Source organism: Numida meleagris, chromosome 2 (assembly GCF_002078875.1).
Source record: "Numida meleagris isolate 19003 breed g44 Domestic line chromosome 2, NumMel1.0, whole genome shotgun sequence".
In the NCBI taxonomy this organism is placed as follows: Eukaryota; Metazoa; Chordata; class Aves; order Galliformes; family Numididae; genus Numida; species Numida meleagris.
In genome coordinates, this window is record NC_034410.1 from 42157304 (window position 1) to 42181643 (window position 24340).

At 43.1% G+C, this 24340-nt stretch overlaps 1 protein-coding gene across 6 annotated transcripts in view; it reads right to left on the minus strand.

Moving 5' to 3' along the window:
• CPNE4 (copine 4) overlaps positions 1-24340 on the minus strand; it is a 268973-nt gene that overhangs the window by 215621 nt on the left and 29012 nt on the right. Inside the window, exon 4 of one of the 6 annotated variants that reach the window (XM_021388899.1) lies at positions 23373-23440. The exons of 3 other annotated variants lie outside the window; for them this stretch is intronic. The gene's annotated coding sequence lies outside the window, so the exon portion shown is untranslated. Of the gene's footprint in view, positions 1-1351; positions 1471-1515; positions 1644-23372; positions 23441-24340 lie in introns of those variants that run through there. 2 more of the 6 variants (XM_021388900.1, XM_021388901.1) reach the window with 2 other exon arrangements.

Genomic DNA, 24340 nt, shown 5'->3' on the forward strand with positions numbered 1-24340 from the left:
ATCCATTCACAGAGCGCTGCTTCCGCACACCCAGTCTGCTAGGTGATTTTAAAAGCTAGCAATAGCAAACCTAGGAAAGTGGGAAATACATGAGACCACAACAAACTGCTACCAAATGGCAAGCACATCAAAAGACAGAGAAAGCCATACAGCTGAAAAACACCTTTTGAACTCTGACCGCTGCCAGCCAACCACTGCGCGAAAGAACTAGAAATATCTTTACCTTACAGCACAATCCAAACTATCTATAATGAGGCAGGCAGACAGCGCAGGTGGGTTCCCACCCTACAGCTTGTACCGCCTTGCTTCACCTTGCTCTTCAGGCACCCCAGATGACACAAGGCACACAGTCCCCCTGCATCCGTGATCCTGTCCTGCCCCATCCCCGGGAAGCATCCGATGCACAGCACCACACCACCAGCTGTTCTGCTACTGGGAGCTCCAAACTTTGCCATGCTGATAAGAATACAGCCGGTCCCACTGACTTTCTGCTCAAGGTACAAACATCAAGTGCTTATCAGAAGAATTAGCTCACCATAACTCACTTCCCTGCAGTATTCTGAACCAAGGTACATTTAAGCACCCTATTCTAGACAAACCTCTCCCCAAAGATGAGGAGATGGACAGCTCAGCTAACAAACTGTTGGTGCTCTTCACATGCGTATTGAGAATCTCTTTGCTTTCTTTTTCGCAGGCTTCCCGAGTACTTTAAACTTCGGTGACATTTTTCCCAGCTCAGAGAAGACCTGAAGCGTAAGCTTATGGGAGAACTCAGACACGAGCTTAAGGACATCACGTATCTAAGCCTCTGCTGTGACCACAAGGCTCGCAATCCCACACATCTACCTACAGACACTGAATTTATACGCGTGCATTGGAACCGGAGTTCTCTCTGAGGGAACACCGCCCGAGCATCACAGCTAACAGTGACACTGCCATGCCCTCCTTCACAAACACTGCTTCTTGTGTCCAGCTGCCCCAAACACAGCTCCGGACAGACTTTAAGGCTGCAGGAAACTTCCCAGCGAGGTGCACCCGAGCTCCACAGAACACAGCGTAGTGCCTTCCCCTCGCCCCAAAGACCGGAGTGTTCCACACCTGAAATCCCAAGGACCCCAGAACGAACCTGAGAAATGCTATCCCGAAAAAGCTTCCTCGTCTGAAAGCAGTTACAGCACACACGCACACACACCCCCAAAAAAAAAAAAAAAAAAAAAAAAAAAAAAAAAAAAAGCAGGCTTTTTCTGTTCTAACAGACTTTTAAGTAAAGTTCCCACTTTATTTTACTTCCCTCCGTGCTCTAACAAACGCATTTTTACAGCAACCCGTGTGCTCGCTCGCAGCAACGCACCAAGTCCCGCACGCAACCGACGGAGCCTCCACCTGCGTCCTGCCGCGTATTATAGGAACACGGCACCAACGGAGCAGCGGTAACCGAGCAGCTCACGTGTGCAGGAACCGGCCGCCAGAGAGCCCTTCCCGCCACGCCAGCTGCCCTCAGGGCGCAGCCCCTACCTGCCCGCGCCGGCTCCCTCTCAGCGGCTGGCGGGAAGGCACGAGCGCTGTCCCTCCGGCGGGGCGAGCCCCATGTGAAGAAGAGCGAGGGAGCCCGGCGGCTCCACCGCTGAGGGGAGGGGACGGAGGGAGGAGAGGAAGGAGGGGAAGAAAGGAGGGAGGGAGGGAGGGAGGAGGCGGGCGGGCGCGCCGGGCGCTCCCCCAGCTCGGAGCCGCCCCGACCCCGATGCCGGAGCCCGCGGCAGCGCCCTCTGGAGGAGGCAGCTCCGAGCGGAGCCGGCCCCGGGCCAGCCTCGCCCGCCCGCCCCCAGCAGCCGACAGAGCCCGCGGGCTGGAGAGCGATACGTACCCCAAGCGCCTGCAGGCTTGGGGAACAGCGGCTCCGTCGGCTGCTGAGTGGCCGCTGCGCTCCGTGAGGTGCCTCCGTGGATGTCCCGGCAGGGAGAGGACACCCAAGCAAAGCACAGCCCCAGCGAAGCAGAGAGCTGCTCCCACAGTTAAAAACAGCGCAAGGACTTGGGACGTCGGGATTCACTGCCTGACTTTGCCCACCCGTGGCGGCCACTCTACTCTGCTGAGCGGCTGTGGTGATGCCCAAGTGTGCTCACGCAAAAAGTCTGGCTGGTTTCCCAGGAATCCTCAGATTACGCAAAGAATTGGGCCTGCACTTGTCAGTTAGACACGTGCCTCGGTGTTTGTGGGATGCGGCATGTTTGTGCCGCGGCTCCCCAGCTGCATAATCTAATTTCTCCGCCCTATCTCACAAGGATTTGATGAAGATAAATTCAGAAGCCTCTCTCAGACACACAGATGTGACAGTGACAGAGCTCCTGTAGCATGTGCCCTGAGAAAGATGCTGCCGCTGCATCCTGTCCTCCAACGAACAGACACAACGATACACACAGAGCACTTCAGAAAGGAAGATTTCTCTGGTGATGCAGACTTTGAAGGAAAGGAGCACAAAACAAAGACAAATCATTCTTAGGCTGTGAAGTTAACGCCAGGAGTTTGCTGAGCTGGCATACCCTGGGGTGCAGCTTCTGAGAGCTGAGAGGTGTGAAACGGAGAGCAGGCAATTGAACACGTTTGCTAGCTAAGAGCAGGAACATCGCAATCCTTCTGCATTAAAAATAACAACAACTTGCAGTGGAGCTGGAACCTTCTGCCAGAAACCCTGCCTCTCTGATTAGAGATTTTAATGTCGTACCGCCAGCATCAAAAGTACACGTTAGGAGTATGCATTGTAATCCTGGTTGTTGTTGTTTTTTCAGTGCAGATGAAGTGCAAATTAAAAGCAGCGTTTTGCTGAGCGCATTATGCAAAAAAAATATTGCTGATCAGTAATTTGTTCACAGCATTAAAATCAAAGATCAGTCATTGTATCTGCGCATCCACAGAAATAAACTTCACTTTTATAGAACAGTGGGATTTATGTAGAACTCATCTAAGCATAACTTACTGTCATAATTAATAAGATTTCCTCTGTCTTTTCCACTCACCTCTTCATTACTATTTTTGTAAAATTAAAGCTGTGCTGTTTTTTCTTTATTTAGAATACCTAGCGTACATTGCCTCCTAACCTCAGAACTGACTGAGCTCTCCAGAAAGCTAAGGTTTTCCACAGCTTTACTTGGATGTTACAAATCCTTTAGTGTAACAGCAGCAAAACCACATAGCCCTGCACTGGCACTGCTGGGAGGACCAAGCTGAAAGAGAAGGAAAGTACCAAAAACCTATTGGTGAAGACCCTAAAGGAAACGCCTGCAGATCTCCAGAGCAGATTTGTGCCATCTCAGAGGAGCTGCCTGGTGCCCAGGCTCCCTGTGCTGTGTCAGGCTGGGGGCTGTGACAGCATGCTGCAGCTGCTCCCTGGGAGCAGGAGAGCAACAGCAGGTCAGAGGTTCCAGCTCAGCACTCTAGAAAACAGAAGCCCAGCAAGTCCTGCAGGAATGGTTTTAGCAAGATTTTCACAAAATGTATTTGTGGCCCAGGTGTAGACAGGAGCTCACCACTTGGGTAACTGTGAGGAGGGAGCAGGGTCCAACCCCGCTCTGTGCTTAGCTGAGTCAGGATGAACACTGACATTTCTGTTCCCTATCTTCTGCTCCAGCACTCAAATCATGCATCTCCATGGCATGGAAATGATAAGGGCCTCGGATATCACCCTGTAGTTATGTGCCCACACAGCTACGTGCTCTGTTCCCTCTGCTCACTGTCATTACCTAATAGTGCACTGGTATTACGGGAGCACCCTTACCAGGACAGAGAGCTGCTATAAATCAGGACAGCCCTGCTACAAGTACCTGCTTCCTCCTCTGGGTGGCATCCGAATATCTTCAGTGGACCAAAGCAGGTTCAGGATGATATTCCTGCTTGCCAACAGCGATCAGCAGTGCAGTGCAAGTGCTGCTCTTGCTAAGCTCACATAAACCAGTCAACGTTTAAATAAAACACAAGATTTATAGCAGTTGGAATCAGCATCACTCCATCAGCCTTCTTAATTATGACAAAGGAAGATCTATCACGTCTTGTGCCCTTGCCCCATACACGTTGCAGTTGTCACAGAAGTGGGATGCGAATACACAATTAAACCTCCCAGCTCTACAGCTTCAGCAAAATCAAAACTTTATCATCAGGAGTAGTTTCCTACCTTTTTATCAGGTACCTTTACCTTTGTCTCAGTGAGACAGCCACAAGCTGATAAATAGGAGTGAATCATCACAGTCACAGCACACAGAAGTGTAAACGCAAGCCAGGGTGACAGAGGCCACAGATGCAAAAAGCTTTCTGAAGGCCTCCACTTGTAACCAGAGCAGGGCTGTTCCCTGTTTTCACACTGTCATGACTGTCACACTTGTTTCTGGTAGCTGTATGGATTGGCAAAGACCTCATCAAGCTGAGACAAGTCAGTGCAAAACCACACAAGCACTGGTGTCTAAAGCTGAGCAGATGATTGCCTTACTTACCTGCAGAGTGTTACACAGTCACCACTTCTTAAGAGTATGAAATATGAGAATACAAAACTCATTCTTTTGCTTATTTTAAAATACTTACTTGAGAATTTGAGAACACCTTATACTGTTCAGTTTCTCATATTAGTTAGTGTAGCCTGAGCCCATAACCACAGCACAGCTGGATCAACTTAGCCCAGCAACCAGCGCTTGTAAATAGGGGAAAACAAATCTTCAAAAGCACACTGGGAAAAGACCTTCTTTTTTCTTCTTCTTTTCTTTCTCTCCCGCTTTAAAAGTTTTTTATCTAAGTTGCTGTCAATTGCCTTTGCAAACTTTCACCTAACATTCTTCTACCAGACTTGTACCAGATTCTGCTTAGAAACTTCACTTTCCTTTCACTGTTTCTATCAAAAATCTTGCTTTGGTTGCATTGGAGACCACATGCTTTATCTCCACAAGCACTAGCAAAGGGAATCCTTTTGTTTTAAAGCTTAGTTATGTGGTAAAAGGCTGTGGTTCAAATAGTGCTAATCACCTACTTCCCAAAATTCAGGTTCCTTTAAGGTGTTTCCAGGGCTAGAAGCTGGGTATACTGTCCTAAAGCTCAGCTCTAATCTAAGCACACACAGGTACTACTCCAGTTCTGCATTTCCTCCTGTGAATTCACTTTTAATGAAATCTCTATTCCACAAAAGCAAGATTTGTTCTCCTGAGATTTATGGTTATGACTCTGTGTGTACAATAGTCATCCTGAGTAGGTGGCACAGAGATGGTTTTTCCTGTTAGCAACAGTGCTATTCTTAGTTTTGTATGTCGTTCTTAACATATGTCATATATAAGCACAATAGATATACACTGGCAGCTTTGATAGTATTCAAAGAGGAGCTGATCCCCCAGGCCAGGAAACTATTTTAAAGCTCTGATGATTTTGGCAGCAGAATTTTAACCAACAGCTCCCAAGAACCTCTATCAGTAGACCGTTGCCTTTACAGGCCTTGGAATTACCAAACATATTTTAGAAAATTAAAATGAGAATTATTTAAAAGCAAAGCAAAACAAAACAAACCTGAGATTACCCAAATTATCTGGGCAATCTTATGATGCATGACAATATCTGAAGCCTTACAGTGGATAACCTTGAAATTCCTTGTTACTCATCTTCTGCACAAATATTTCACTGACTTCTGAAAGCTGAGCTTCCCTTTAAGGTAAAGACAGCAAATGTACCCTCAATTCCCACAGCCCGCCCACGCATCGTTAAAGGACACATCTAAAGTTTTATTTCCACTGTCAAAGAAAACCTGTGTTTTTACTGCAAGATAGTTCAAAGTCACCACATTACATTTTTATTCATCACTCCTAACAGTCAGGGAACACTGCCAATTTTACCTTCATTAGAGCAGGCCAATTCATTTGCAAGTAGCAATGCAGGGCTTAACACTCCCAAATCCCCAATATCAAAATTGTATCACACTTGTCTCCACCAAAACTGGTTGAAGATTTTACAACTGTATAATTTTTCATTAGAAAAAATTCCAAAACAAAACTATATCTGTGACATCAAATAACCAATGAGGGAAAGAATTTTATGATTTGGAAACACTCATGCCAAAGTGAGCGTTTCAGGTTTTCATCTTGCTCCATTTCATTTCAAATTTTACTGCCTATTGTATTATTGTCATCACATGTAGTATAAAAATGCAAAAAGCAAAGGAAAGCCTTTTGATATTTTTGTAAATAAAAGTGTTTGCAATTGGCTTCTCTAAACATCTTTTCTTTCCAATATTTTACTCCCCTTGTTGGTGAAAACAAGGCTGGAACTTCCCATGGAAACTCTGGTCTCTGCTAATTTTGTTTGCTGAAGTATTCTTTACATGTATTAAAAATCCTGTGGGGGAGAAGTCCTCTCTGTTGTACAGCAAAAACCATTTTCTTCTGGATTCTCTTGGCCAATTCCATAATGAACCCCGCAGCAAAGGTGCCCTGTGCATGACATGCTGTCTTTTATCATTCATCAGCAGCAATACAAAGCAGACAAAAATACTTAAATCCTCTTGCTTTTTTAGAAAGTGGTTTAATGACAAAATGTTTTCCTACGAACAAGTGTTTTCATATGCACAGAGTTTGCCAGAGTTCAAGAAATGTTTGGACAACGCTCTCAGACATAGGGTCTGATTTTTGGGTGAGTCCTGAGTGGAGCTAGGAGTTGGACTGGATGATCCTTGTGGGTCTCTACCAACTTGGGATATTCTATTATTCTATCTTGACTTCAATCCCTAATCACTCCAGGTATCCCTTAGCACAGCGGTACAAAACACCCATAAAGACACTGTTGCTGTCTGCTGAGTGGGGGTATGCAGTAATGTGATGAAGGAGAAGGTACACAGTGGCCCGAAGGAAGGCACTCTGATGTCTAGCAAGGCTTCTTTGGCCCTGCTAAGCAATATCACCTGGTACTGCCACGTGGCACTCTCTTGTGCCATGGCATTGGTTGACTGTAAGGAGTCTGAGTAGTGCCCAGCAGCTCCCAGGAGACAGGAGTCATCCTAAGCAAGAGACAAGCAATAACTGCCACAGAAATTGATGCCACATACTTGGCAAGACTGTATTAACTTCAATATCACCTGCTGAGCTATCTGACATCCCTGGGAAGTGTGACAAGTGAAAGAAATAAGGGTAAAGAAAGATACCTCCCACCCTTGTTACTCTGAGAAAAATAACCTGCCTCTGAAGAAGATGGTAAAAAAGGAAGACAGTCAAAGAAAGTGGTAAGCATCGGTGATTGAGATACACAGAACAGCTTTAGCTTAAACCACACGTCTTGGTAAGGGATCAAGCCTTTTTGCCATAGGTGGCACTTTTACCCTTTTCCAGTTTATACAGCCTTCTTGTGTTCTCCCCAAAGCCAGCTCTGCTTAGCGACATCAAGCCAATCAACAGAAGCAACAACAAAAATAATCCTCTCTTTAAATAAAAACATTTGTCACAGCCTAAAACTTAAAGGAAAATCCAATCCTCCCTCATCCTCCCCAGAAAAATTAGAGGATTTCCTGTAGCTACAGTGACAGAGATGTATTTTCATAGCGATACAATGTTAAGGTTAGTACCCTACTACAAGCCCTGCTAATCCCATACTCTTGAAATATTCGGAGTCCTCACATCATCAAGACAATTAATCAAGGGAGGCTGTGCCTCTATCAATCACTACAGCATCACAGTTTTGGCTCCATTTACCCTTACTGGATCATCAAGCCCAGTGCAAGTAGCCAGCGTGGCACTTCACTGGCCAACAGACTGGAGATGTAAACCATGTAAACCCTAACCAGCAGGTCAGATGCTGTCATGGTATTTAGTGAAATGGCACTAGTCGGAGTGCCATGACCATCCTGACTTTTCATACGTTGCCCAAGGATGGAGGATGCAAGATTACCGAGCAAAGAAGGAAGCTGTTTTCAGCCTTTTTTGTTATAGCTGAATTTAAAAAATACTCTTAAAACATACAGTTAAAACTAGCTATGTGAAGATTATGGGAAAGGAAAAAAGTGAAGACAGAACATAGCATCTAAGCAGAGAAAATGTGTTTATAAGTAGCATTGCATTGTTGAAGAGAACTTTCCTTACAGCAGTGGTAAAACTGGGAGGAACCATAGCTGGCCTGATTTATTATACCTTGCCGTTGATTTTGCAATAATATTCTAACGTAACATAACACTTCGAATCAAGAGTCTTATGGTCAGGTCTCATGTTTCTTTTACCAGTCTCTTCTGTGTTTTGGCAACCTGTAACATATTCTGGTCTGTCCCCATTGAGCAAAGCAGAGAATGAGAAAAGGTCACTGCCTAAAACAAGCTGAGAATAATTGCTCCTTCATAGTCTTATTTTTCCTGAATGAAACATGACATTTTACCCAGAAACAAGCATTGTTTAACTGCGTTTGTTCATCCATGAATTAAGGAAGTGTAAAGATGGAGCTCTGTGCAACACTTTGTCCACACTGTCACCAAGATGTGCCCTGTCAATTTGCCATTCTGGCTGCTTCCTGACAGATTTTTAGCTCCTCCATTGCATGTGCACTTCTATCACTCTGTCAAATAGCAATTGATTATGCCAGCCTCATGCTATTTTCCTTGGAACAGAAGGAAAGCTTGTTCAACAGTAAGTGTATGTCCTTTCTCTCAACAATTGGCTGAGAGAGAAAAGCATTTTTTATTAGAAATAATGGCTTGCTTAAAAGCACCCAGGTGCTTTTGTGCAGAAGCTTCACACCCAGCAGGAGGCTATCTCAGTGCTTCAGCAATAAAAAGTCTCTACTGCCAGGGTCAGAGGTGGTTCTTTACGAGGTACCATGGTTCCTGGCAACACTTACAGCCCTGATATCATAGAAAATATTCAATATCCCATGTTCCCTGTATTCTACGGACTGTAATTTTTATTGGTTTTACGAGAATATGAATAAGGAAGTACTGTACCAAATGGGAATTTATGAATAAATGTACACTCAAACCTTTAATTATCTCATCTTCGCAATTTAAAGATGCAGTTAAGCCTGTTCTCAATAATAAAGTAGTATTCTATTAGGTAAAATCATTTTTTCCACTGCCAGAACAGAAAATTCTCTTGCATATATCCCTCATGTATGAAACAGAAAATATGAGTTTAGTACCTTCTGATGAAAAGATAAGACTCCTGGTTGTTCTGCACAGTGTCTGATAGAAAAGGGGGACTTTCTAACATAGCTGACAAATTCCAATTCGATTGTTAAGATTCTTCAATATTTGATAGCTCAAAAATGTCTGACTTGCTCCTGCATCCTCTTATTCTAAACCTCAGCAGCAACTTCAGTAGGTCAAAATTACCTCCAGTGCAAGTCTCTTGCAGAGCCATGTTGTTCTGCAATTTCTCTTGTTTAGCAATAATGTCTATGTAAACCATTGCTTCCATCTTCTTACCCTTTGCTGTTGCATACCCATTGTGACATCCAGGGCATGAAGAGGGTACTTTGAGAGGAGAAGGGCTGGCTCCATTACTATGGGAGAAGGAAGAATATCCTAGCCTATTTTGTCTTTTATGGGAAAAGCAGAAAAAAACATTGAGGTTCCTTGCAGAGCTGCTGGGGATAAGTGTGGAGAAGAATTTAATTTTATCAACTGCTCTTGCAAAGCAATTAAAAAACAGAAATAACTCCCTCATTTCTGGTTGTGAACATTCACAGACAAGTCACAATGACATATCTTACCACTCCTTCCAGCAGTTGACCCAGAAGCACCCCCAGTCTGGATTTCATTCCTGTATTTTGCAGCAGTATTAGTACATTCACTTGCAATGTTATTATTACACATCTGCTTTTGCTCTTCACTCCTCCCTCTTTAAAAAGACTGCTGGTGACCTGAAGCAGGTAGGAGAAGACACATTTCCAGAGAATGAGTGCCAGAATGGACAGCTTCAGGAGCTCATAAATAAATGCATTCACAGGAATTACAAAAGAATTCAACTGATGGGAAATGGATTTTCTCTCCTCTCCTAAAATACAGGATTTAGTTCTTCTGAGCTTGAAGTAAAATTGTTACTGTTGCAGAAGGTGGCCTGTACACCAGTTCCACTTCTGCAAAGCATAAATGAATGAGATTCACTGCTGAAAACAAGTATTACAAACAGTAGTAACAAGGGCTCACAGCTGAAATGGAAGCCCCTCGAAGAGGAACTTTGTAGTAATGAAGTGATCAGCCAGTCCCGGCCCTAATCCAGATGATTAGAGAAGGTGGACATGAGAGGACAAACAAGTGAGATCACAAAGAAGCGATTCCTTGAAAGGAATTGTTGACAAATCAGTGTCAGAGCCCAGAGAATATCCATAGCTTCCAATCACCCCTTCCCAATCCTCTGCCTGGTGTGCTGAACTCCCATGAACAACCAGATGGTCTCAGCCCACCTCCCGCTTTTGAGCACAGAAGGACTTGCTTTTAAGCAGCTGATCCTTATTCAAGAAAATGAAAAGCTTTACATTTGGAAATACATAGCCGTGCATAGAATTACACTTCAAAATGTTTTACGCTACTTTTTTCACATTTGATCAGTGAGAGCTGTAACAAGGTCAGACTAATGATGACGCTAGATGCAACCTGAGCCACTCTGCTAGCTGTTTTCACTAGTGCTAAGAGCAGGACATCTACCACAGTGGCAGGAGTAGAAGAGGCCTTCAGGAGTGGTGCAAATATACACTAAATGCATTTTTAACCAAAGGAATGCACAAAATTTATTCTTTGCCATTATTTTAACTATTAACAAGCAGGATGCTACCTGGTTTCTCTGCTGTTGTTTCAGCTCTCCTAGCAACAGGAGAAGTGTTTTAAACAGGTAGGACTGACATAAATTCAAGGAGAAAATAAAAATACTCTAGTGAAGTGAGAATAAGGTGAACCTTACAGGGAGGATTCTTTGTCAAATTACATGTGTGCTTTGCAGAACTTAGTAGGGATCAGTTGCAACAAAACACATGTCAAAACACCTACTGTGTTCATAGCCACGCTTTCCAGAATCTAGGTGTTTAGATGGAGGACAGCAAATCCCAAGCAGTATCTGACACAAATAGGAAAAAATTTTGCCCATGTACAGAACATTCTATACTACTCACCTATGTTTTGAAGCAGTGTGGCCATCCACTGAGATAGGATGTTTAAACAAGACAAAGCATTGGACTGATTCAGCATGAAAGTTCTGACATGCTGCTACTTAAGGTTTTCCCCAAAGTGCTGACTTTTCTATGAACTTAAGTCAGGTAGGATAAAAGTATAAAAATAAAAGGAAAAGAAAGGAACATGGCAATCTTTCTTAGATCAGTGTGTGTGCCTGTGTTTTTTTTTCAGCTTGTAACGGAGCTTCCAAAGATGAGGTTTGTGATGTTTCAATGTTTCAGTCATTTTGTGTCATAAATAAAAGTATTGAGGAACCCTTAGATTTCCTACAGGAAAGCTTTCCTTTGTACTGTGGCTAACACTGCTGAGCCAATATTTTCCTGCATAGTTGCTGAAGATGGAGGCTGAAGATAATGAGAAGGACTTCAAGGGCACTGTGATTTATACCTAAGTTTTAATGAGAAGGGGTTACCTCCTAGTGTGCCTTTTTCAACAACTTTTTTTGCAAGTTAACAAAATATTTCCGAAAGTCTACCCTGATGCACCTGAACTGTTACCTGTGAAGAAGACATTCAACTGTCTGCTAAAAGCATTTTTATATAACACCTTGCTTAAATTAAAAAATGTTGGCTGAGGTTCTAACTCCTGACCAAAGGGAAATGGTGCACGTGTGCTTCTGCACCTCTGACCAGTTCTGAAGCTCCATGCAGGGAGCCTTCAACAAATTCAGGAACTCATTGGCTTACCCTTTTTAGGCACTTTTTTTTTTTTTTTTTTTTTAAATCTTCTCTGTACATGCCCTGCCTCTCTTCACAAATCTTGCTTCAGGCACTTCTGGGCTTCCATTCCCCCCCCGCCTTCTCTTTCCTGACCTCCCATCTGCTAACTCTTTTCCAGCTCTGTCTCTCTTAACCTCAGGTTTGGCTTTAATTTCCTTTCCAAAATATATTCAGAGCTATCAACATTATCGTTAATGACATACTTTATCATTGTATTAACAATCTTTCATCATACATCTGCTGTACTGCTGAAGTCGATGAAGAAAATAATTATTTTCCTGTGCATGAACAGCAAATTGGCCGAACTCCAGAAACAGGTGTTCCCCAGGAAGTCTTCCTGCTAAAATACAGCTTATAGCATGCAGTAACCTGAACACTATTGACCCTATTTACTGGGTCTTTCCTAGCAACAGTACTTACCTTCCATTGCAAACCCATCCGTGATGAATCAGTGGGTTCAGCAACTCCTGTCAAAAGATTTTCACCTGCTTTCTGGAGGGAAGCTCACTTCATCTGTTATCTACATACTGCCCTCAAGAGTCATCACTAACTAGAAGTCAGAGAAAGAGCCTATTATTCCTGAATGCCACACTCTACCCACATGTGTGTCAGCTGCTGAAGGCTTTCTAGCTCCTTTGAGTCCAGACAAAGTAACTGTCCAGCCTGCAGATCCCTGCCCAGCCTCCCAAGGCTACCCCAGCTTGTCCAGAGCTCAGGACAACATTCCACACCCCCCAGGGTTCTCAGTCCCAGACCCAGCGATGCATCTGATGCCTGACGATGTCCTAATGTCCCAGCTTCTGCCTGGGATGGCAGGATGGTCCTGGCTGGTGAGGCCCTGCTTTGCTGTGCTGGAGAGCTCCCTTGGGTCTTTGTCCCTTGTGTAGCAGCCGGCCCTTCCAGCTCCCTGACAGTCACCACTATAAAATCTGTACATGTCAGATTCCGAACAAGGAAAGCAAGAGATTCAGTGCTTGTACAACTACAAACATTCAAACACTTTACTACCTCTATTTCACAACATTTTGCTACTGCTGCTTCACAACCCAGATCACAGTCTGTCTTCATTCACCCAGAGGTTTGTCCATCAGCTGGAAAACACCCTCTGTCCTCAAGAGAGGAAGAGCAAATCCACCACACCAGACACACTCTGAGATCTAGGCCATGCCCCTGGCTGACCATGTCCATCCTGGCACCAAGGACTCTGCACACTCCAGAGTCTGACAACAAACCCACCAACCCGTATTTCAGATTCAGGAGATGATTCCTGTAACATAAAGACCTGGGCTTCCACGGCCTTATCCTCAGGGATATGTACTTGAATTTTTCCCTCTAGAAATGTAATTTGTGCTTGTAACTTGTTTAGTATATCTCTACCTAAAAGGGCATTCAGGTGCATACAATGCCTGTTGAGTCAATAAACTTTTCCCAATCCTAAATTTTAATGGTTGAATGAATGGTTCTCCTTCTGCCCTGTGGCACCAACAGCTGAGACTGCCAGATTACTTAACTGGTCTCCACAACTACTAATAACAAGAGTTTCTCCTGTATCTACAAGAAATTTCACATCCTCACTGCCTAACCTACTGTAACTAGGGGCTTGGTTGGGGACAGCTTTGAATTTTGTCCTGATCCCCTTCAATCTTCATCTAAAATCAGTATTTTTTCCACCTGGCTCAGCACTCCTCCAAAACCTATTTGTGTTTGCTGATTTAGTGGGTAGTCATGTTTCCAGTGACCCCTATTCATGCATCTAGCACACTGATCTCTTTCTAAGTACTGTCTCAGTAGTTGTCCCCTCATATTCCCTTACAGTCTCCTTCTTGGAGGTCCTTTTCTCAGCTTACTTCCTCTCCCTACCTCTCGTGCCCCCACAAATAATTTTCTTTTCCGGTCTTTTTATTTCTCCTCTTCTACTGATTTAATTTTCCTGTCCATTATTATATACCCTCCAATCAGTCTCCAACAATTTTTTCAGGGACTGAGAGCCTTCCACATCCACTTTCTGTAATTTGTGCTCAATATCCAAGTTTGACTGCCCTATAAAAATATATGCTAATTGCACTGCATCCCATTCCTTTTCGGGACCCAAATCAGTATATTTCCTGGTGGTGGTAATTAATCTATTGAAAAAGGCTGATGGGGTCCCATCCTTCCACTACACCACTAGGTACAATTTAGGCAAATTATTTGCTTTAGGAATAGAGAGTCTCATTCCAAATAAAATCAACCTTTGATATCTGGTCAAGAGCTCCCATTGACTCAGATTATTCTGGTCCTACTTAGGATCTGTTGAAGGAAAATGTTCATCAGTTGTCCTCTATTGTGCCCCCCCGGGGAAGAATCATTTCTGCTTCTCCCTTTGCTTTTGCTAACACTATACTCCTTTCCTCATATGTTAACAGTGTATGTGATGCCACCTGCCAATCGTTCCAGTCTGGATCATGAATTCTAACAATAGTTCCATCACCTTAGCTACCTTATCTGGGTCCTTGCTGTATGCTCCTGCCAATTCTTACCATGACTGCAAATCTGTTACTGAAAAAGGCACTTTAACCGACATTGGTCCATCCAGACCTACTGTTTGTGTTTAAGGGACTTATAAATTTTGGGTATTTCTCCTGGTCTGGCCTGCCAGCGGGCTAAAAACGCTTTCAGTGCTCCTTACATCTTCCTTTCCCCATTCTGTCCTTCATTCACTCCCTTTACACCGTGTGATCCATAATTTCCTGTCCCTTTGTCCTCTATCGCCATCCCGTGGCCCAATCAACATCTCAACATCCTCCTCATTACCTTCCCGTATTTCCTTACCCTTGCTGCATCACTTAAGTGATTTCTTGTTTTCTGCCTCTAAAGCAAACACATCACTTTCACTTGTCATCAAGCCACACTTCTTACATATACCATAATTATCTTGTAATGCAAAGAACAAAATCACATACAGCTTCTCATTCCGTTTTCCTTCATGTTTACAGAATAACTTTAATTGTAAGATTGTGTAATAATGAACAGACCCATTGGCAGGCCAATTTTCTTGATCTTCCAGGGTGTACACTGCCAGCAATGGTTTCAATAGTCAACCAATTTTTTTTCTATGTCAATGAATTTCCCCAAAGCTTTTTCCAGTATGTTAATAGGCATCCCAAGGGAGAATGCTTTGGAATCCTCTCCTTAGAGGACTGTCTTGATTCCATACTGCAAGAAACAACTAATGAGCTGGTTTTGGCACTGTGTTATTATGGGGCTCTTGCAGGGCATCTTTGGTGGTCCTTGGGTTCCACAGGAATGTCAAAAGATCATTTGTGAAGTAGATTTGGCCACCTATTTGGTAAAAATATTATTTGCAGAAATTGGCTGCTGACTTCTTATTACCATGTCGACCTTGTTAAGTTGCCTAACATTACCTGGGTTGTACAGACCAAGCAGGGAACAGTGCAACTCCTCACAGATTTTGGAATGTTGAAGCCCTGCTTTTAGACTCCAGATGTCCTGCTTATCTAGGATAAACAACCTTCCTGAGAAAGGAGCATGTTTGCTTAAGACTCTAAATTATTTGCTGGACATAAGTTCTCCCCTTTGGAAGTAGTTAGTTCTTCTGTCTATCACAGAATCATAGAATTAATCACAGAATGGCTTCAGTTGGAAGGGACTTCAAGGATCATCAAGTTCCAATGCCACTGCCAGCTGCTAGATCAAGTACTAGATCAGGCTGCCCAGGGCCCCATCCAACCTGGCCTTGAACACTTCCATAGACGGGGCATCGACAGCCTCTCCGGGCAGCCCATGCCAGCACCTCACCACTCTCTCAGTAAAAAACTTATCTCTGACATCTGATCTAAATCTCCCTTCCTTTAGTTTAAAACCATTCCCCCTTGTCCTATCACTGTCTACCCACATAAAAAGTTGATTTCCCTCATGTTTACAAACTCCCTTTAAATAGTGAAAGGCTGAAATGAGATCTCTCCACAGCCTTCTCTTTTCCAGACTGAACAAGCTCAGTTCCTTCAGCCTGTAACTACAGACTACTTCCATATGCTTTTTTCAATGATCTTTTCACACAAGTGATACAAAGTCCTATAATCATTATAATTACAACCATGCATATGATTCCTTGCCAGAGTGGGGCTAACCATCCTTATACCTTTAAATAATATTTGTACCAGAAAATCATCAGTAGTATTTGGAATGCATACATAACAATGCACTTTGTCTAGTTTTAGACATACACACACTTTTCTCCCTTACTGGAGGTAAGTTTTGCTGAGTATCACTAACAGCAGTCATTTTCTGCCAGCATTACACTGCATACTGGGAAAGGTGAGTCGTTCATGTCCCTGCAGGGCCACCTCCTGCAGCCTCCAATCGAAGTGGCCTCTCCTCTCCATGCATGTCCCTGGGCCTGGAGGGTGTACATCAATTAGGATGGTGGCCAGTGAGTGCTTACCACCTCTGAATTAAACATTGTTGCTGTTGCTTTCAGGTTTTATTAATGTTTTTTAATTTCTGTTAACGTCTTGCCAAAAGCATTCTATGGACAATGGAAAAATAATTAGAAGGTACCCACTCTTTTTTGTTTGTTTGTTTAATACAACGTAGCAAAAGAAGAGTTTACAACCTTCAGTCTGGAAACGCCACTATAACAATAAAAGCAGCAGCACTCAGACAACTCTTTCCATATCTAAAGCACTTTATACCCACTTTCAGCACAGCAACTCTTCAGTGATAACAAAAGGAAGAAAACTGATTCAAATTCCCACTGAGAAATCACGAAAACCACAATTATGTTTCAGGAGCTCAAAATCTCTTCACATTTGTGTGACCACAGTCTGTGATTTTCTCAAATATGACTACGGTTGTTGTGCTTTTCCTCTCCCATCTAGATAGCTCACCTACAAATTAAAAAGGTAATTACAGTCTAACAAGAAATCTGGAAGAGAACTCAAGAAACAAAGATGCCGTCAAGCATTAACACAAGAAAAAACACCACTAGGTATAAAGAAAAAGCCAAGACTCCACCCCGTGGTCTATAGTTAGTTGTCAAAATGGCAGGTATCTACCACTATCTCATACAGACACTTTTAACATGCATTCTATATACAGAGGCAGGCATGCAGATCCCAAGGAGACTTCGAAATATCCTCACTTCTGTATTTATTTGACCACTTACCAAAAATATCCTTTACCTATCAATAAAACACAGACATGAGTGTAGAAAATATTTCCCATTCTCAGTGCTACAGAAAACCTAAATAGGAAATCCTCGTGACATTGTTCTAGCCCTAAGCATGCTATAACAGCACTCAGTGTATCATTCACAAACTTTCTGATGCAGAAAGTAACACACCTCCCATTGACTCACACGACTTCAGAAAATGACCTGCTTCTTCTTCCCAGCTGAACTTACATGCTAATAGGGTCATTCCCAGAGATCTGTATGAATTACAGTGGATTGCAACTTTTTGCACATTGTTATTCTACCAGTGCATGTCCAAGTGCTGCAAGTGAGTGGCAGAGGGATAACTACTTGTCATGGTTTTATGATTTTCGGTTACTGGTACTCCACATAACATCATGTAGTGAATGTACCTGGTTCTCGGAAGAGAAGGACTACTACATTCTCCAAGGTACTTTGCTCCTCTGTTACCATTTTCCAGCCAGAGGGAAAACATAAAAGCTCGCAGTATAAAAACTTGCAGATCACGAGACCTCGTCCCTTTTTCCACCCGTCTCTCATCTTGGCAGCACCTCGCTCTCCAGCCGTCTTATCGTCGGTAGTAGAGTAAGGCCTACCTTGATTTTGGGACATTCTCTCTCTGTATTGGATTTATCAGCTTAAATTGTAATTATATTGTATTATAGTGTGTTGTTTTGCATTCCGGTATCTTATTTAGTAAATTAGTTTGTTTCTCCTCAGATTGTTGCTGCTGTTCTTTGCTCTCAGGGCCATCTCCTTACCCTTTTCCCCTTTTCCCTTTTCCCGGGGCGTGGACCCATGTATCCCCCGTCCCCTTTGTCACGGAACCGGGCTGAATGCCTGTAAACCATTGACACTACTTCAAGACAATTATGCTTGTGTACCATCTATTCCAGAAAAAGCATAATTTCCCAAATCATTATGTCTCTGCTTCCAAAATGAAATAGTTACTCTGACATACCTCAACTTCTCTTCTGTAGTAGATGGTTCACATAAAGCATCCCAGTTCAGCTGTAAAATAACAGTTTATGCCAGTTCAGCCAGATAAGCCTTGAGCCTCCTGTCCATTTATCACACAGTTCTACAAACAGCATCAACTTAGGAGATGGCCAGCAAGTGCAACACCTTTCGTATCACCTCTGCTACGCAAAAGCAGCATTTTCTGAGGCTCAGAGAATACACCTGGAGATGTGAAATGACGATAGAGCATGACCAGATTATGCTGTTTTGCAGTTTATCATTAAAATTTTATCTGCCAACAGCAAAGTGCTGAAGGTTCTCTGAATGAGAGCAGAAAGCAAGTGCAGGACTCCGGGGCTCCTGCAGAAAACTTCTCTTGAAAGAGTGAGACAGAAGGGTACAAAGAAACAATGAAAATAGTTTCTCTCAAATTAGTAATGTTTTCATTAATACTACAACAATGCAAAATGTAAGTTACTCCAGACATAATTTTTCAAAATACTGTTTCTCTTCTTACCCATTCTATGAGAAAAAATGGATTACCTGTTTCATTAGTAAAGCAAATCAATGAGGTTTCATCAAGTTATTCAGTATATTAGTTTTAATTCATCTGGCATTAGCCAGACCAGGAAACTGCCAATTATCAGTGGCGTGACAATGACACACATTCATCCTATGTAGTCATTACCATCCCAGGATGGAGCTCTGCAACTCTTTCAGCTTTCGTATAAACTATACAGTATAAAGAGCAAACTATATTTCAGCTCCGTAGAATTAGTGATTCCAAAAGCAAGGAAACAACAACCTCTCTTCATTGCTTGCAACTGCAGAGCTGTAATCTATGAAGATGTGCTTGCTAATTTTTACTCTAAGGGACAGTTCTGCGTTCCAAAGGTTATAGAGAAACATAGAGAAGAAGTGGCTGGAATGGTAAACTGAGACACTGTAGAGGCACTGTCTTTTATTCCGTCTCTCAGCAACTCAACAGTATTGCCAATAATACAAGCCTTTTCCAACTCACAACTCACGTCTGAACAATTCGACTACGCTGTTTCCAAGAGGGACACACCATTAGGAGTCTTGAAAAAACACTTCTTCATACTATGCAGCTAACAGAGACCACAGATCCCTCTGTGTGTGTTATCTGTTTTCATGATGGTGTCTACAGAGATACTTTTAACCGCAGAAAAATTAGGGAATGTCCAGACAAAATATCACTCTGAAATCAACCATTACTCTAGGATTACATTAAGGGAGGTTAAAAGTTCAACAGAATGAAACTCCTGAATTTCTTACTCCACAACGTAATCTATTAGTGCGTACAGTCTTCTTAAAAATAAACACCTTCACAGGTCCCCTAGGAAACTAGGCCTGTGACAAGGGTTCTTCCTGAGCAAAAGTTAACAAGTAAGGTGCTAACCCAACAGTACTTTGAACTGCAGACGTTCCCGTCACACTCTCTTTATTCCCTGTGCCTTCTTGTCTTCACCAGGAAGAAGTTGAGATAGAATATTAGTGTGGTTGATAGAAAGGTGCAGCATATTTTCAGCATTTCATGGCTTGGTCAGATACTCTGAAAAGTGAATAGAGTAAGGAAGGGCAACATTCAACTGCCTGCTCTTGCCCCATCTGGAATATCTTCACTTCCTACCAGCTCCAAAATCCAGAGGAGTTGGATGAAAGCTAAATCTAACCTTAAGGGCTGTCACAGTTCTCAATTTACTTCAGAGTAAATGCCAAAAAAAACACTCCAATGAACATGAATGCAGTCCAGGATGATTCTGAGGTTCAGATTTGTGTGGTCTTCCTGTCCTTTCTGTGCTGTTTTTTTTTTATTTTGCTCAGAGATTATGTGTCACTAAAGGAATCATAGAATCACTAAGGCTGGAAAGACCACTGAGATCATCTAGCCCATCACATGTCTGTGTCCATTCTAGACCACATCCCTCAGTGCCACATCAACCCTCTTCTTGAACACCTCCAGGGATGGTAACTCCACCACCTGCGTGGGCAGCCTGTGCCAGTGCCTCACTACTCCTTCTGAGAAGAAATGTTTCCTAATATCCAAGCTGAACCTCCCTGGTGCAGATTGAGGCCATCCCCTCTCATTCTATCGCTGTTACCCAGGAACAGAGGCCAACCCCATCTCCACAGCCTCCTTTCAGGCAGTTGTAGAGGGTGATCAGATCTCCCCTGAGCCTCCTGTTCTCCAGACTGAACAATCCTAATTTTCTCAGCTGCTCCCAATAAGATTTGTGCTCCAGCTTAGAGTTTTGAGCTTGCATAACTGGGCAGCACTCTGTAGGTGATGTAGTGAGCACCTCATTGGACATACATAATTTCTCTGGACATTCCCCAAATCTATATTCTCTGAGGATACAGTCTAATGTATCTTCGTACTCCATCATTCAAAATAGCTAAAAAATGTTTCATTACAACTTTCTGCTGATAAGGAGCTGTTTCTTTTATGTAAAATGTCAATATGTCAATACCTCATGATTGAGACATGTTAGAGAGCTTTTCTTCCTCTAGCCAGCTATTTAAAATAGATAGTGATGTGTGATGAGTATTTTTGGAGGCTGTCAGGAGATGCTAATTCTGATCATACCATATGTCTGTTTTCCCTTTCCACACAAGAAGACAGTGATGCTGGATTGAAAGTGTTTTCCTCCCAAATGGGATGTCTTTGGGAAACATGAGAAGTGACAATACATACACAAGAGAAATAACATAATCTAACAGCACCTGTCATAGGCTTCCCTCAACATTTAGTTGAAAGAAAGAAAAGTTTTCATGGTTGATTTTATCAATGGCAGATTTGACTGCTTTCAGTCAGACCTCATGCACTTTTCTCATTAGTGTTGTTACTGGAGTACAAAGAACAGTCTCCTAATCAATTATCATTCTAATAACAGTATCAGTGTGACAAAGTAGCAGGGAAAAGCTGTAATCTGTGAGCTGCTTTTTCATGAGCGATCTGTAGGTGGAAGGAGTAGGAGTATAACACAGGCACTAGGACTGTGTTGTGATTCATATTATAGACCTTAACATAAACTAAGAAGGAAAACACGTTTATTAGGAACAAAAATGAACCCATCACTTGCAGGGACACACAGAAGAAAAAGAAGGATAAAGACCTTTTCCTTCTTTGACTAATGCGGTTCCCCTTCTGTCATGGTTTTGTGATTTTCGGTTGTTGGTATTCCACATCATAACATCATGTAGTGAATGTACCTGGTTCTCAGAAGAGAAGGACTACTACATTCCCCATGGCACTTTGCTCCTCTGTTACCATTTTCCAGCCAGAGGGAAAACATAAAAGCTCACAGTATAAAAACTTGCAGATCACGAGACCTTGTCCCTTTTTCCACCCGTCTCTCATCTTGGCAGCACCTCGCTCTCCAGCCGTCTTATCGTTGGTAGTAGAGTAAGGCCTACCTTGATTTTGGGACATTCTCTCTCTCTGTATTGGATTTATCAGCTTAAATTGTAATTATATTGTATTATAGTGTGTTGTTTTGCATTCCGGTATCTTATTTAGTAAATTAGTTTGTTTCTCCTCAGATTGTTGCTGCTGTTCTTTGCTCTCAGGGCCATCTCCTTACCCTTTTCCCCTTTTCCCTTTTCCCGGGGCGTGGACCCGTGGATCCCCCGTCCCCTTTGTCACGGAACCGGGCCGAACGCCTGTAAACCGTTGACACCTTCCCAACCAGTTTTGGAGGGGAGAGAGGGTCCTGGACCTGGCAGCATGCTCTCTGCCCACAGGTCTTGCTATCAGCAACTAACATTGTGCCAGATGTATTCATAGCTGCCCTGCCTTTGCTGGATAAGATCAAATGCAGTAGACAGCTAAGCTGGGCTGTGCTTTGTTCTGTAATTAAAAATAAACATACAATTGGAAAGAGCTAGTAAAAATGAAAAAAAGTCCCAGGAACACATCACTACAAGACAGATGCTAATGTATCTGGGAACAATAGCCGGCACAGATCAGAGATCCTCCAGTAAAAGGAAAGTTACTGAAAAAGGTAGGATCTGGCCATGACATAAAAGCCCTTCAGTGTATTAGCGTTGGTTCAAATCCAGTGCTGCAATAATGACAAGGTATATGATGGCCTATAGAAAGCACACAGGTGCTTCTGGCCTGGTCAGATCTTACATGACTGGGCAGTTGTACCACAAACAGTTCATTTTCTCTCCAACCCAATCCCCAAAGCCTGGAGAAAAATGGGCTACAAGACTATTCTGGCAGATAAAGAATGAGCCTCAGGAGCAACATGACCTGTAGCAAGGTGCTCTATTTCTGACTGCTGAAGTTTAAATACAGTTCCCTGTAAATTCCTACTGAACCTCCATGGACTTCCCTGGAGCTAGAGTGGGAATGAATTTAGCCCTTTGAGTCCAAAAAACAACAGCTGAACCAGAAGCTAGATGAAAAATTGTTCCATGTTGATGGTAAGTAACCAAGCAGAAGAAACCTCCCATAAGAAGCCTCCATAATTACATACTTCCTGAAACAACAGCATTGCTCTTTCCTGACACAGTGCTTTATCTACTCCTGAACAGCGGATTTTCAGACAGTGAACAGCAAAATAAGTCACTAAGATACTCAAGAATATGAACATCATGTATAATACTGAGTCAAAATATTATAAACTTACTGTTGATCCATGACACCACTGTAGCTGTGAAATCTTAAGATACAAGAGTCCTATAACTGACATCACACAAAATGCATTCATACTACACTGTATGCCATCTGTAGCCATTTTAAATAAGAACACATTCTGCAGGGGACAAGGCAACCAAGTGTGGTCAATAGTCACAAGCAATGCCTCTCTTTGTTCTCAGTTTCTTGCTGTTCAGAGTTTCTGTTAATTTCAATTAGCTGGTGGGAGAGCAGAGACCCAGGGCAAAGGCCTGGCGTCAAAACCAGGAGCTGCAGGGCCATCCTCTACTCCAGCAACAGAACAATCAAGTGCTTTCCCAGTGTCATCAGTCTGCCTATATGCAGTCAGAGATCTTCCTGCTATACTCAAATCAAAATTCCTGTGTGCTGGGCACTGTTTAAAACCAGTGACAGGCCTTGCCCAAAGGGCCTTGGAGTCTTACATGAAACATTGCCAGTATTTCAGTGATGCTTCTACACCCACTGGAATCTGTTTCTGTTTCAGAGAACTGAGGCAGGTACGTCAAATTCATTTTAAGTGAGAATTACGTGAAATGTTTTAACCCTGCCACCATTCCCCACTCAATATGTGGCCTAAACTGAGTTATGTATGAGAGAAACCTCTGTCATTTGCTCAGATCTCCACACAACTCAAAAAAGCAGACTACTTACCTCTTGATTTTCCTTGGCAAGAGCGAGAGAGCTTGACCCAGAGGACACAAGAGACGACAGCTGCAGGTCTGTGGAAGGGAAAATAAGTTGCGTGCACCAGAGAAACACGTGGCTGCAGATGCAGACTTCCTGCAGGACATCCAATTTCCTCCACCAACACAAGATTTCGCAAATGAAATTTGCTACTATTAAGTTGCCATGTTCATAAAACTGTAGGGGGTTTCAGTACCAGCAGTGGCACCACACCAGCTGAAGTTCCTTGCAGGGAAATTCATTCATCACTTTTTAAAAGCAGCTGAGAAGCCCCTGATTTGTCCTACAGATCTGCAGTATGGTCAGCTGCCAGCAAGCATTGGCATGTTGCTGCCAAGGCAGCAGGTGAAGAAACTGCAGTGAAGAATGACCTGCAGTTTGTATTTCATGCCCCTTGTTGGTTTCTGGGTGAGCTCAGAACAGCATCTGGGGCTCAGCAGAGTGGGAGATGATGAACTGAAGAAGATGCGGAGGACTAAGTCCTGGGGCAAATTGAGAGTGAAGTGCTCGGGTAAAGGAGATGTAATCATTGCAGAGAATGGGAAAGGGTTGGTGAGAATTTTGTGAGAAACATATGTTTAATCAGCTTCATAGCTTGCATAGTATGTGCAGCTCTTCATGATGGAAGTGAGAACGCTTCACTGTGTGTAATACAGATACAGAGATAAGTTTAATAACTGACCCGATAACCAGCTTCTGCCATTCCAAGTCTGTCTTCTTTTTCCTTCTAAAAAGGCAGTTTTTACTTGTGTGTATATGGTAGTAATCTTTACAAACTTACTTGTCCAGTGAGGAAGTCTCAGGTGTGTTTCCACTTCTAAACGACTCTGCACCCAAAATTTCTGAATGATGCACTGCATGAAACCAAATTCCCAGGGCACTTCCTGCCCTCATGGGTATCAGAGGGAGCAATCACAGGCATGTGCTGCACAGTG